Below are 14,326 nucleotides of genomic sequence, written 5' to 3' on the forward strand. Positions count from 1 at the left end.
TGTCCCTGGTAAATTTTGATGCATTGTTTTGCTGTTTTCTTTTATTACATTACATATATTTTGTTAATTCTGAGCTGGTTATCGGACCCAGCCTGACAGTATTGCTGCAGATTATGGAACCACAGACCAGTTACAATATGAGCAGTAGCTGGGGGGAGGGGCACAGAACATTCAGTGCAAAGGTGGCAAATTCAAACCTGATAACAGAAACTATTTTTCACACCGTTAGCTTGTGGAACTCACTGTCACAATATATCATTAAGGTTTAGCAATATCCAAGAAAGGATTGGACATTTTATAGAGATAACAAGACCAACCAGACACAAAAAGTAAGTGATTTAAAATAGTTTTGGAAGGAATATAATCGCTCTTGCTTTGGTCTTAAGCCACCTGCAATTGTTGGAGATTAGGTAGACATTTTCCCTCGGGACAGATTATCCTATAGCCTCACACTTCAGGATTTCTTGTACCTTCCTCTCAAGTACCTAGGACTGACCAGTTTTGATGGCAGGACCCAGGACTATATGGACCAGAATGGCAATTTCCCCATTCCCTTATAATGCACTGGCAAGGAGCCTGAAATCTGTACTGAAGGGATAACTGACAGCAATATAATTCCTGGCTATTTACTTTGTGGTAGACTCAGTTTTGGCATTCAGCGCATCACATGAGGTTACTTTGACATGAAATGTGCACTCAGCATGCCTGGACAAAACTTTTAAATTAGAGTTACATGCAAAATATCAACTTATTTTTATTTACGTTGTGCTGAGGGAATAGATTGGCCTGTGTTTCCTATATGAAAACCTCCCTGCCCTCATGCACAGTGAGAGGAAACAGACTGTGGCAATCTCCCAATTTCTCCTCCAGAGGATTGATTAAAACACTGTGCTATGTGTCATGGTCTAGTATGTTAAGGATAAGGTCATCCTAATGGCAACAACATGTATTGTACTTGCAGTGCTGCACAACTGTTATGGTCCCCTTCACTGCTTGCAGCAGTCAGTGGTATGCAGGGCACCCTGATAGAAGTAGTTTATTCATTGGTCAATGTCCCCCCCTTTCAGCGTCCATTCAAAGCAGCTCCTCTTCTGGGGCCATCCTCCTGAACACTGACTAAGAGATAGATAAGCCTGCATTACGAAGGCCACCACAGTCCTCCTGTTCCTAGCATGCTTTGTTAAGAGGAGGTGACAGGCAGTCCTCTTCTGCCAGTCTGCTCTATTCCATGCCCTATTCTCCAGGTAAGGACAAATCTCCCAAACCCTGGTAACATCCAGGGAAAGAAGCGGGGGAAGAGGAGCCCTAAATGGACCTTCTCTCAGGGCTGTAGACTTGGGGCCCCACCCAACAAATGGGGGAGAATACCATAAATTCAGCTTATTTCTTATAAATTCAGGCAAGGTCTTTTCTTCCTTGAGATGCCTTCTTAATCCCCAGCAACAGCTTGTTCTGTCTCAGAGCCCAGATACTGCCTTACAAATGCAACTATCGTTACTAGGTTACTTGCTGTATGCTGTAGACAGATGCAATGTACAGCCTAAACACTCTAGCCACAATCATAGAATCACAGAAATGTAGGGCTGGAAGGGACCTCAAGAAGTCATCAAGTCCAGTCCTGCGCGCTGAGGCATGACCTAATAAACCTGGACCATCCCTGACAGGTGTTTGTTGAATCTGTTCTTAAAAACCTCCAATGATAGTGATTCCACAATCTCTCTTGGAAGGCTATTCCACAGCTTAATTACCCTTATAGTTAGAAAGTTTTTCCTAATATCTAACCTAAATCCCCCTTGATGCAGATTAACCCCATTGCTTCTTGCCTTACCTTCACTGGACATGGAGAACAACTGATCAACATTCTCTTTATAACAACGGTCTTCAAATATATTAAGGGGTATCAGGTATCCACCTCCCACCCCAATCTTCTTTTCTCAAAACTAAACATGCCCATTAAAAAAAAATTCCTCATAGGTCAGGTTTTCTAAACTGTCTATCATTTTTCTTGCTCTCCTCTGGACTCTCTCCAATCTGTCCACATCTTTCTTAAAGTGTGGCATATAGAAGTGGACACCATACTCCAACTGAGGCCTCACCAGGGCCAAATAGAGTGGGACAGATAAAATACCTTCATGATAATATCAGAAGTTGACAAGAAGCTCATAAAACTATATCAGCTTTCTGTCTGTTATGTTACTTGGATAAACAATACCTATAGGTATATACAAGAACATTTGGCTCATGACTGGCTGAAAAAAGCAATGTAACAAGAGAAGCTTGTCCAATAAAAGATATTACCTCACCCACATTGTATCTCATGTAACAAGAGAGGGAATGACTACTTTTGTCCAAGGTTTCAACAATACTGTTTGCCAGTCAGGTCCCATCTGTAAGAAATGAATGCAGATTATTTATCTCTGAGGAGCCATTCAACTAACAGAAATTTGCATGCACCTCCTGCGTGGCTCAGAAAAAAAAATTTTTTTTGCAGGGCCTTTCATTTCATGTCCCCTTTAGAACATTATGAGTTTGTTATGGTTTTGTTTTTAATTTATACTTAAAAGCATGGTCATAATGAAGAACTTTCCAATAAATATCCGATCAAAACATTTAACAAGTATTTAACAAAGTATATATACACATGCTGTTTCAACAAACACCTAGATATATTGTTTTTAAGGAAGATATTCACACCTGCTTTGCCTTGGTCAGTATTTTCATTTTCCTGATTTAACACACTTTTGATTTCTACCTTCATAAAAGGCATATACCTATCATGTCTCTCATGCTACCCATTTCTCATTGGGATAATGACTTGACCCTCCTTAGAGAAAAATCTTTGTACAAATTTCTATCACTGTGTTAGACTATTGTAATTATTGAGATTGCTCTGTACTCCAACCCCCTGGGGTGCCACTAGCACGCCAGGTATACCGCAACTCACAGGCGAGCACTGTAGGACTTCAGCAGCGAGGCCTTCTTGGTGCCAACCTTCATCCTTTCTCTCTCATCAACCTTTGAAAGAACCAACCTATTAAAGAAGACAACTAAAGGGCTGAATATTTTTTTTAATAAATATGAATTATTTGGTAGTGGTTACAATGGGGGAGAGAAGGAACAAATGAAAACGTAGACAGCATGTCATGTAAAGCAGGGACCATCTTTTTGTTATACCTATATACAGTATGTAGCATAATGACCTCTGATTGGCAACACCTCCATACAAATAATCAAACCGTGTCCTTATACATGTACAGTATTGTCATACAAATTCTAGGCATCACTGTGCCTGCTTTAGATGACTTCAATGAGTGTCAAGGGCACTCAGCATTTTGTAGAACTGGGCCATTTGTTTTTGAATGCGACTGTCTCAATCTGCAAAAATCAAAAAAGCCGTAGTTGTGCCATAGCTATATGTCTAGTTTAAAGACTGCTTGTCTGTGCAAAAGGAGACCATCTGGATTTGCTTTATGGTTAACTTTTAAAAAAAAGTATGTATATATAAAGTTTCTTAACTTTTGCCAAAACAACTCAAAGCTTAATGGTTCCTGCATGCTATTAGCATTGCAGTGCAGCTGCAAACTTTCATTAGGATAATCTTATATAATTATATATGTAGTCTTCCCATACAATTGTTTAAAACCCTACTTCTCCAAATAACAGCATATTTTGTAATAAAAGGGAAATCTTCCAGCTAGGAGGAAAGAAATCATTTCAACCAGAATCTTATTCAGAGCTTTCATTTTAAAATTAAATATTAAACTTTCAAAATGCCAGATTTTTCCAACTATACTTCCAGTGTGGTCTGGCCAAAATATCACAGTGGTTTCCCTCCCTCCTGCCTTACTTGCCCAGTTGATTTATGGGGGGAAACTCAGTGCTTCTAAGAATTTTGTCACATTTCAGCTTTTACTAAGGTACTAAGTTAAAAAAATATGCACTAAAATTTTACATTGTTGGCTGCTATTTCAAAAGAGCCTCCTCTCCAAAGACATGACTGAGATCATGGCCAAAGAATGGAGCAAACAGTGAGGCCCTCTGAGCTCAGAACTAGGCAATACAACACTCACTTCCAGATGTGTAAAGACACAGAGGAGAACAATACAGACCATGTCACTTCCATTCTTCCTCTTCCAGATCTCAAAGCCTGGACACAGGATGTAAAGCCCAAAGTAAGAGGCAAAACTCCCAGTGACTTCAATGGGGACAGGATTTCCTTCCATGGACCCTATGTTAAGCAGATCCAGAGGTTACATTTACACAGATGTTAGGAACCCAAGACAAGTGAGAGTTCATAATGTAAACTGAAGCAGATAGTGGTGGTGGTAGCATAAAAAAAATATTGGCATTGGGTAGATGTACAATGTGGCTTGTAAGAGGGAATCTCATTGGTCTATTCTTTGGAGGTTAAGAAACCAGCACAACAGCTGTAGAAAGCAGTCCAAGCTAGGACTGACGGACAGAGGATGCTATCAGTGTGTTCTCCAGTTTTCACTCTGAACATGATCTCCTCTTTTGCTGATTGCCTGTTTACACTAATTTCTCCTTTCATCTCCCTCCCAGTCTCCGACCCCCTCTCTTCCCTAGTCTTTCCATCTAGCTAATCCCCCCTTACTTAAAGAATATAAAATAAACAAACAAAAATTGCAGAACTAACAGGACGTTTGCTGCTGTTGCACCGTTCCCTCTGCTTGTATGTTCTCTCTCTTTCCCCATATCTTTTTCTGTCTTCTCTATGTAGACTGTATGCTCTTCTATAAAAGACCGTCCTTGCCTTGTAGTCTGTACAGCATCTAGCATAATAGGGCATCATTTCTTGAGTGGCTCCTAGACACTGTCATAATAAAAATGATAAATACATTATGCAACACTTCCTATTATTAGTGTTTGGGGTACTAGAGCTGAGCTGGTTAGGAATGTCAATGTGTCCAAGTACCAGCTTTTTCATGGAGAGAAAAAGTCTATGAAACTAGGTAAGACCAGAACAGAGCATTAGATCTAGCCTGACCTCCTGTATTACACAGGCCGTTACCCCTGTATTGAGCCCAATAACTTGTGGTTGACTAAAGTATCTCTTCCAGGAAGGCATCCAGTCTTGATCTGAAGGCATCAAGAGATGCAGAATCCCACCATTCTCTTGGTAGTTTGTTACCCTAGTTAATCACCTTCTTGATAAAAATGTTCCCAATTTCCAGTTTGAGTTTTTTGGGCTTCAGATACTTGCATGTGACCACAAGGAAATATTGGCTATGATAAAACAGGGTGTGTGGTTTAGAATGTCACCTGGAGAGTCTGGCAAAGACTAGTTCAAAAGTAACTAGTGACCTGGGGTACCTAAGCTTCTGGGTTCCTAACTGGAGATACTTTAAAAGGACCTGATTTTCAGAGAGTGGGTGCTCAGCACTTAAAAAAAAATAAAATAAAAAAATCAGGTTGTCCCTTTATGCTCTTTCAGTCTGAAATCACTAGTCACCTCCGAAAATATTCTCCACAAAAGTTGTTGATAAAAAATAAAAACAACAAGCACACGCACAATTGGACCCCAAAATAGAACCTAAGTTCCTGGAAGTTAAAATCCACTTCCAAGCAGTTATTTCAATTCTAGCGAATTGCAGCAAGAGCTTGTACTGTTCCAACAGCCAGGGAGACAAATAAATACATCTATTTCAGTTTAATATTCTTGACCCTAAACAAAAAAAAATTATATCTCAAAACTTTGTCATACCATCGCTGTGACATTGAAAGGGCAAATTTTCTGAGTGACAGTTTAAGAATGGAAACATTCCACGACCCATTGATTATACAGTACCCACATTACATAACCTATTCTAATGAGCACTGCGATATCACTTTCCCTCCATTTCCCCATGCTGGGTTGGTCATCAGGATACAAATAAAATGACCAGAGCAGCAGTTTCTGTCACATGACCTATATTGCCTTCTCCCCAGAAGGGAATTAATATTTTCTACTACCTTCTGAGGTAACTTGGAAGGTCCAGCAAGTTTCTAACATCTAAAATCTTTTGTATTTTAAAGCCAACTATCTGAATAATTGGACAGGAAGCTCGATTGCATTACTGTATAACAACTAAGCTTAAATAACCTGTGTAGATAAAACAGGAACAGATCCATTGCCCAGAACTCAAACAGAAACTATTATTGCAATAGCACCCAAAGGTGAGAGTCAAGATCAAGGTCCCATTGTGCTAGGCAGGATGCTATATAAAAGTTTGCAAAGACCCATTCTCCCCCAAAGGGCTTTAGTAATCTAGAAAGAAAGCACAGGAAGGTGGAGGAGAGCGATATGGGATAATGTTTTCGAAAGCACCTAAATTACTTCAGAATCTAAGGGCCTGTCTGCACTGCAGCCATGGGGTATGTGACTGTACTATGCATAGGTTTATCCAAGATAGCTTAGTCTCACTAGCTAGGCTACCGAGAGCTGCAAAGCTGCCGCAGCACTGGCTGTAGTGCCGTACAAACCCACCTGGACCCCGGGGTAGGCAGCTAGCCCGCGCTGAACTCCGTGCTCCTGCAGCTTAAAGCTAAGGATTAAAGCTAGCTCCGGCCTGGCTACAACACATGCTGCAGTTAAACTCCATAACTGCAGTGTAAACATAGCCTTAGTCTCACTGAAAAAAAAATCAATGGGACATAGGCTTCTGTCAAGGCTGACTCCCCACTCTGGCACTTCGAGTGCAGAAGGTGGGGGCCCGCAAGGATACAGCTTTTCTCTGACCTTGGATTGGTAGATGCTGCAACCACCCAAGTGCAGAACCCCTTTGATAACCCAGGAAGGCGCACTTGGGAATTCCTTCCTGTGGGGTACCCTCAAGCCCTTTCACCTCCCCTCTGGGGAAGAGCTGTTGCCACCAGCTAATTAAACAACTTGTGCACAAACCTCTTAAGACACAAAAATCCAATTCTGTTCTTAAAAAGGGTAAATTTTATTAATAAAAAAGAAGAAAATACATCTGGGAATTTAGATTTTTGCTAGATTTAAAAAACAACAACAAGGATTAAGCATTAAGAATAGTTTTCTTGAGGTCCAGCTTAAAGGTTACAAGCAAAACAAAAGCACTTAGGGTTAGCACAGAGGAGTCCACAAAACATAAAGAAATAAAAAGGGATAAACCTAATTGCATCATTTCCTGATCTACTTACATATCTGGGGTTTTAGATGAGTAGTTGCTAGGTATGATGCTGATGTTTTTTCATACCTGGCCCAAACTTCTCACAGCATAACTCTGCCCTGTCCCCTCTCTCCAGGAGAACAATCACAGACAGACAAAGAGGGAGTCTTGTTTCAATTTTAAAAAGTTCTAGCCTTCTCATTGGCTCTTTTGGCCAGGTGCCCACTCACTTCCTTTTACCAGTGCATTGCATTGAGACTTTTTAACCCTTTACAGGGAGAGCAATTGGAAAACAGCTACTAAGAGGGATTTTATAGCTACTGGCTGGCTGGGTTTCCATAAAAGGGAGCTAATCCTCACCCCACTTCATTTATCACAGCTCCTCACTTGGGACTTGAATGCTTTTGAAAATGGGACTTGGCTAAAATTTCCCAAAGTACCTGAATCAATTCAATACAGTTTTAAATGTAATTTGCAAGGGCGCTTTTTCCTTCAGAAGGATAGAGTCCAGTCTTGATACTTATCTCCCTGCTGCCATGCAGTATCACTATCTGGCTGATTTCTTGCAGGCACTGTAGCAAAGGTGAGCCTTGAGGAGGGACAGGGAGAATGGACATGCACTAACCTATGGTGCAGTTCAGGGAGGATATTCCATGCACACAAGGCAACATGGGAACATTCGTGAGGGAAGATGACAAATGGGCGACTGAGCTGGCACAGTTGATGAAGATGCGGCTGGAAGCAAAGCAATCCGCAAGAACAGCTATTAATTTACATAGAGCTCAGCAAAACCTGTAGCCTGAACTCCCCAGTAGCCCCATTTATTGTTCTGGAGAACTTCATTAGCTCTAGAGCAGCGATGAGCAAACTGCAGCCCGGGGGCCACATCCAGCCCTCCAGATGTTTTAATCCGGCCCTTGAGCTCCCGACGGGAAGTGGAGTCTGCGGCTTGCCCTGCGCTGGCACTCCAGCCAGGGAGCAGGGTCGGGGTCTTTCCCCACTCCGCACGGCTCCTGGAAGCACAGGCATGTCTCCCCCTCTGGCTCCTATGCATAGGGACAGCCAGGGGCTCTGCACGCTGCCCCTGCCCCAAGTGCTGCCCCCACAGCTCCCATTGGCTGGGAACACAGCCAATGGGAGCTGCAGGGGCAGCGCCTGCAGATAGGGCAGTGTGCTGAGCCACCTGGCTGAACCTCCTCATAGGAGCTGGAGGGGGGACATGCCGCTGTTTCTGGGAGCTGCCTGAGGTAAGCGCCGCCCAGAGCCTGCCCCCCCGATCCTCTCCCATGCCCCAGCCCTGATCCCCCTCCTACCCTCCAAACCCCTTGGTCCTAGCAAAGAGCACCATCCTGCATTCCTAACCCCTCATCCCTAGCCTCACAGAGCCCAGAGCCCACACCCCCAGCTGGAGCTCTCCTGCCCTCCAACCCCCAATTTCATGAGCATTCATGGCCCACCATACAATTTCCATACCCAGATGTGGCCCTCGGGCCAAAAAGTTTGCTCACCCCTGCTCTAGCGACAAAGATCTATGCTTTTGGAGTTGCAGGTCCTGGGCTCACCCCTCTGTTGATCACTGTACGTGTATGCGGCCCTCAGTATTGCCAACCCCAAAAGTTCAAAACTCATGTGTCAGACCTCAAAAAACACGGAGACTTCTGAAAAATGTGTTTTTTTAACTCCCCCTGCCCACCCCCAGGGTGTGTGCTTGAGAGGAGAATGGCACACGGAAAGGGTTTCAGAAGGAAGATACAGAATTTGGCTTTGGCTGTGTGACATGGAAGCTGACTGTAAGAAGGAATTGTCAGATAGAAAGAAAAAGATAGGGGCTGAAGTGTGGGATTGGGTGACAAGACAAGTTAAGTCCACAAGTCCCATCACTCCCTCTGAAATACTGACTTGTAACTATTCTGTACCTGGGTGATAAGAAGACACTGACGTATGGGCAGGCCCTGGCTTGGTCTTGTGCTGAGTAACATCCAAGGCCATCTCTAATGATAATTTCCTGCTTGTCCCATAGTCCCCGCAACACCGTTCTCCCTTTGCCCCTGCCCGTTCAGGCTGTTTGGGAGACCTTTTGACTCCTGTCCACATGGTCTGGGAAGGTAGCAAGTGGAACTGATGCTCATCTTTCCAAGCAGGGAATGGTCCTTAAGGAATTGGATAGCTGCTGTGGATATCAGTGCTGGAGCGAGACAGAACAGCTGATGAGGAAAATCTGTTTAACAAGCCAGGAGCTCCTCACCACATGCACACACTTGAACGCCTGAAGCCCTGTGTGGCTGCCTGGGTCTAAGGCCACCTCTGCTCCTGTGGTCCATTATCTTGACTGCATAAAGCCACCAGAGGCATTGTGTCGACAAACACCTGTTAATTGCTTCTAACAAAGCCATGAATAAACAGCATCAGGACCAAGAGGGAAATGGGAAGGTAAAAGAAGCCTTCTTGTTTATTATTACAGCCAACTTGCAGATGTCACATTATCTTACTCATGCTGTGACTGATCACAGACTATGACTAAATGGCAGGTTTAAGGTTTCGGGTCACATCAGGGAATAGTTTTACAAGCAGATATAAAGATTCTCCCCGGGGACCGGGTAGCACACAAGGTCAGTGTCAGCAAATCCTATCCTAAAAATAGATGCTAGTTTCAAAGTTGGTAAGATTTTCTGTGTCGTCCTGCCACACTTCATAGAGCCAAGCTACCTACAGCGCCTGCCTAAACTTACAGGTAAGCCTAACCAATATCCACTTTGAATTATGTTTCCTATGCTACCACTCCTCCTTTTAAAAACTAGCTCAGCAAGTCATGGCACGAACTGAGAGCTGGCAAATCTTCCAAGGTAACTGACGGCTTCATAAAATTGTTACAAAGCAAAGGCATGAAGCAGTTTAGAATCAATTTTTGGAAGAATATAGGGCCAGTTTCTCTTATAAATCCCAGTATGAAGAGACATATAAAACTAAAATTAGCTAAAATAAATGTGTTTATGAAGCAAATCCCCTTTAAATCTGGGTTGACAGATTAAAAAGATAGCAGAGAAAATCCAGCTTCAGTTTTACAGGTTCATTTTTTTGACACATCCTCCTAAAATCAGAAATCCCCCCACCTGAAAATATTGTTCATTCTCTGATGATCCCGGCTCCACCAGCTTAAATCTGACTTTTCCAATTCAGTTACAGATTCTATTAAATGAGAACGTGGTTTTAAATTTCTTGGGCACTCTCAAGATATTCAGTGGAGCCCACAACTTAACCTGTTTTAAATTACCCAACAAAGAATGAGGGCAAAATGTGTGTTTTTTTTTAAAGGCATCAGAGGTTTAGAGATTCATTGAAATAGCTGGTTAGTTTGGAATGTACACAGCAGGAGGGTTTGGGAAATAATTACACAGAGGCTACAACTCTGTCTGGCTTGAAATTGTTTAAAGACAACTGCATTAAATGAACTATTTTACAGCCCCCAAATCCTTTAAACATAAGGACATCTGGGTGATACAAAGAGGCTGAATGAAATGACTATTTCTGGTGAAGGTTGGAGGGGATAATAAATATGGATCATATTCTCAGTTCTCTCATTTAATATAATGGGGGTATTTTAGGATTATTAGTTATGTATTTACAGCCCTTGTCTGCATTCTTTCTGGGCTCCCAGCTGAAGTAGAGGAAACCAGTTTTTATAGGGGATTCAGAGGGGTAAAAAAGTTAAGGTTTCCCCCTCTCCCAGGATAGATTTTTAATAAATTCTAAATCTCAAATACATTTTAATCAGATGTAAAAAAAAAAAAAGGAATCCCAAACACATCCCTCAGTTCCTTGCCTAACTGCTGTAGGGCTCGGTAAGTGCCAGACTTGCACAGGATGGCATAAAGCTCTGAGGATGTTGCTCAAGCAAAGTGTCATGAGGATGATATAACCAGGAGCAGCATTTTTCAGCCCCCAATACATTTAGGGAAGTGACCTAACCCAAAGGGTTTTTCTTCTTGTAATTTACATACTGTTAGCACTTTGTGCTAAGTACAATCTTTGAACCTAGAAAGCAAAGTGCTGCTTACGTTCTCAGCCAAAAGTAGACAGTGCAGTTCACAGAGTCTGTATGCTGAATTCTGAAATGACAGCTCTCTGCCAGGTAACCACCCTCTGATTAGCAAAATGAGACGTAGTGACATTGATCAAAGAGGGTAAGTGCTTGTCTGCCCAGATCAGAAGTATGGAGTGGTAACATCTCAACTACTAGTGCTGCCAGGAAAGGAAAGTACAGAACAATAGCCAGGAATTCAGGGAACATACTACACTACCATTCACTATTTCTACAGAAAGAAACTTGGCTTATTTCGGACCATGATTTTGTTTCCCTTTAGCATTCAGAGGGTACTACTATGTAGACAGTCATACTGCTAAATTAGATCCAGATCTGTTGCATACTCTTGAGTACACATGAGAACTTGTCATTCTGATCACTTGATCTCAGATATTTCTCTCTCTCTCCCTGTTTCTCTCACATGCAGTGTTTCAGCAATATTTTTTTTCTTTTTATAGATCTTATGTTAAGTAGAGTTGAATAAGAAACCTCATGTTACACATATATGGAGCTTGACAGGGCCAGGATTTCACTCAAAGTCAATGGCAAAACTTCAGTGGTTACAATTGTCTTTAGTGGGGCAGGATATGCAATGAACAGGAAAAAAATCAGTATTCTAACCATCTACAGAAGAAAGTACAGACATGAATGATTTATCATAATGTTCATTTCATGCGTGGAAATTTTTCAACAAAACTCCTGGGTTTTCACTTTGTTTTCATCATTCAGCTTAAGTACAAATGGCAGAAAATAAATTCACACCTTGGAGTATTGCAGTGAAATCTTGATTCCATTGAACTCAATGGGAATTTTACCACTGATTTCAGGAGGACAGTCCATGGGCATTGTTCTGGCCATGAAGTCCATTAGGGACTTTGCTATTGCTATTTGATTTTACATGGACACCAGACACTATGGTGATGGAAAGCAATATAAAATCTTAATGGACAGATGGTGCCTGTCTGCTCTCCTGAATTGTTTTGCTGTTTTCTTTCCTTCCTACAGTGCTCTGAAGATATTCACTCACACACACACACACACACACACACACACACACACACACGGCATTGCCGGAGAAAAAACAGAGTAATACTGAGGCTGCAGAATCCTAAGAAGTCAAGCCAACACTTCCACACATGGGGGAAGTAAGTTAGGCATCAGTATCCATATTTAAGCCCCCAGATAAAAGTGGCCTGGCTGTCAGAGATGCTGATCAATTAAACCTGCAGGTGCTTGGAACTTCTTAAAGCACAACTGCTTTTACTAGAAACAAAACAAGTTTTAACCCAAGCTAACACTGCAGTGAAGACAAGCCCTAAGTGTCTTCACTCACACAAGTCAATGGGGCTATCTGTGTGAGGAAGGTGAACAGTCTCTCACTGGGGAAAGCCTGACTAGTTCACTGTGGACCTTCCCCAACCTGGCTTCACTGACTGATTATTTCCACCCCTACACTGCACATGAACTAAAAGTCAAATATCTAATTACTTGCTTTCTACTTGGAGACTTTGTGAAATAACTGCCAGCATGCCAGGTCTGGTCTCAGAAAGAGAAGGACCAGCTGGAACTAGACAGACACCATTACTGGCCTAATCCCTGTCATGTTTCTATAGCTTGACATTTAGTCACAGAGGGTGAAATTCACCTTATGCAGAGGGCTGGTACAAGGGCTAGGTACCACTTAGCCCCTCCCCAAAAGGGCTGAGTTTAGCCCATGGAGTATATTTGTGGGATAAGCCATTACACCTTGAAGAAGAGTAATCTTATCTCTGCGCCACATTCCCTCGTCAATCAATTCTTCATAAAAATGTGCCAGGCCCCTCCTCCTTCAGCCTGTAACAAGGTGGAGGAAATAAAATAATGTACTATTAGCATGTATTATTTATATTACAGTAGCACCTAGCAGCCCTAGTCATGGACCTGTTCTACAAACACAGGACAAAAAGACAATCCTAATAATCAAAGTGCCTTACAAACAATCAAGTCTACTAACACCCTTGTGAAGTTGGCAAGACTTAACTGCATTTTACAGCTCTGAAGAGAGTCAGGCAGCACAGCTGCCAGTAGCAAAACCAGAATTAGAACTCAGGGGTGTCTGGTTCACAGTCCTGTGCTCTGACCAATAGACCAAGAAACATTCCTCTTTATAGGCCACAAGCATCATGTGGAAGGTTCTGGTGTCCACTACATCTATGACATTTGACTGTAAAAGTCACCCACCTTTACTGCTTTAAGCCAATGACTCTTCAGCCTTTAGAAAACTGTTGCTAATAGAGACTGGAGCTGTGTCTACACAACAAGGTTATGCCACAGCAGCTTAGCTATGCTGCTATAGTCGCTGTAGCATAGACATGGCCTAATTGGGGACATTGGCAGGAATTCTTGCTGTTTAGCCACGGACTGGGAAGCTGAAATGGCTGCATGCCTGTGGACCCTTAAAGAGAATAAGGAACTAGTCAGAATAGAGGGCAGATGGGAAAGAAGAATTCCTTGCAGCTAGGGAGGCAGTGTGGGGTAGTAGATAAAGCACTGGAATATGAGTCAGGAGATTTGGTACTATTTTTGGCTCTGCCACTGAAGTGCTGTGTGATCATAAGTAACTCATTTCCCCTCTCCATGCCTCAGTTTCCCTCCTGCCTTTTGTCTTGTTAGATTTTAATTTCTTTGGGGCCGTGATCATCTCTCACCTACCACAATGGGTCCCTGGTCTCAGCTGGGGCCTCTAGACTCTTTCACACAGATAACACAGGCAGAACTGGCAACAAGGGATGTGTCAGACTTGGGTAGTCTTGAGAGGGCTCTGTAGCTATCGAAGGGCAAAGAAGAGGAATCAGCTGCACAGGGAGAGTAGAGAACACATTCTCTTTTTTCCTTGCATCGGTCCTGTTCTCTCTACAATAGATGTCTGGACATAAATCTCACTGAGCAAGTTGTCTGGTGGCTTGGCATACAGCAGTAAGATTTATTCAGCATGTCAAGCCAAAATATTTAGAAACAATAATACTTTGGTTTTTACAGAATGTCTTGTATCCATGGACCTCACAGCGCTTTAGAAACATTCAGCAGGGCACGTAAAACAAGGGTGGGGTATCTACACGTCATTACTGGAGAT

General features: G+C 42.5%; 1 protein-coding gene across 4 annotated transcripts in view; it reads left to right on the forward strand.

Annotated features, from left to right (window-relative positions):
* The first annotated feature begins 216 nt into the window (after positions 1–216).
* The window catches only part of LOC120369307 (dual specificity phosphatase 29-like), a 44,900-nt gene continuing 30,790 nt past the window's right edge, over positions 217–14,326 (forward strand). The window contains exon 1 of one of the 4 annotated variants that reach the window (XM_039482469.1): positions 217–329. The gene's annotated coding sequence lies outside the window, so the exon portion shown is untranslated. Of the gene's footprint in view, positions 330–9,723; positions 9,865–12,276; positions 12,360–14,326 lie in introns of those variants that run through there. The other 3 variants (XM_039482467.1, XM_039482470.1, XM_039482468.1) reach the window with 3 other exon arrangements.

Source organism: Mauremys reevesii, linkage group 7 (genome assembly GCF_016161935.1).
Source record: "Mauremys reevesii isolate NIE-2019 linkage group 7, ASM1616193v1, whole genome shotgun sequence".
NCBI lineage: Eukaryota > Metazoa > Chordata > Testudines > Geoemydidae > Mauremys > Mauremys reevesii.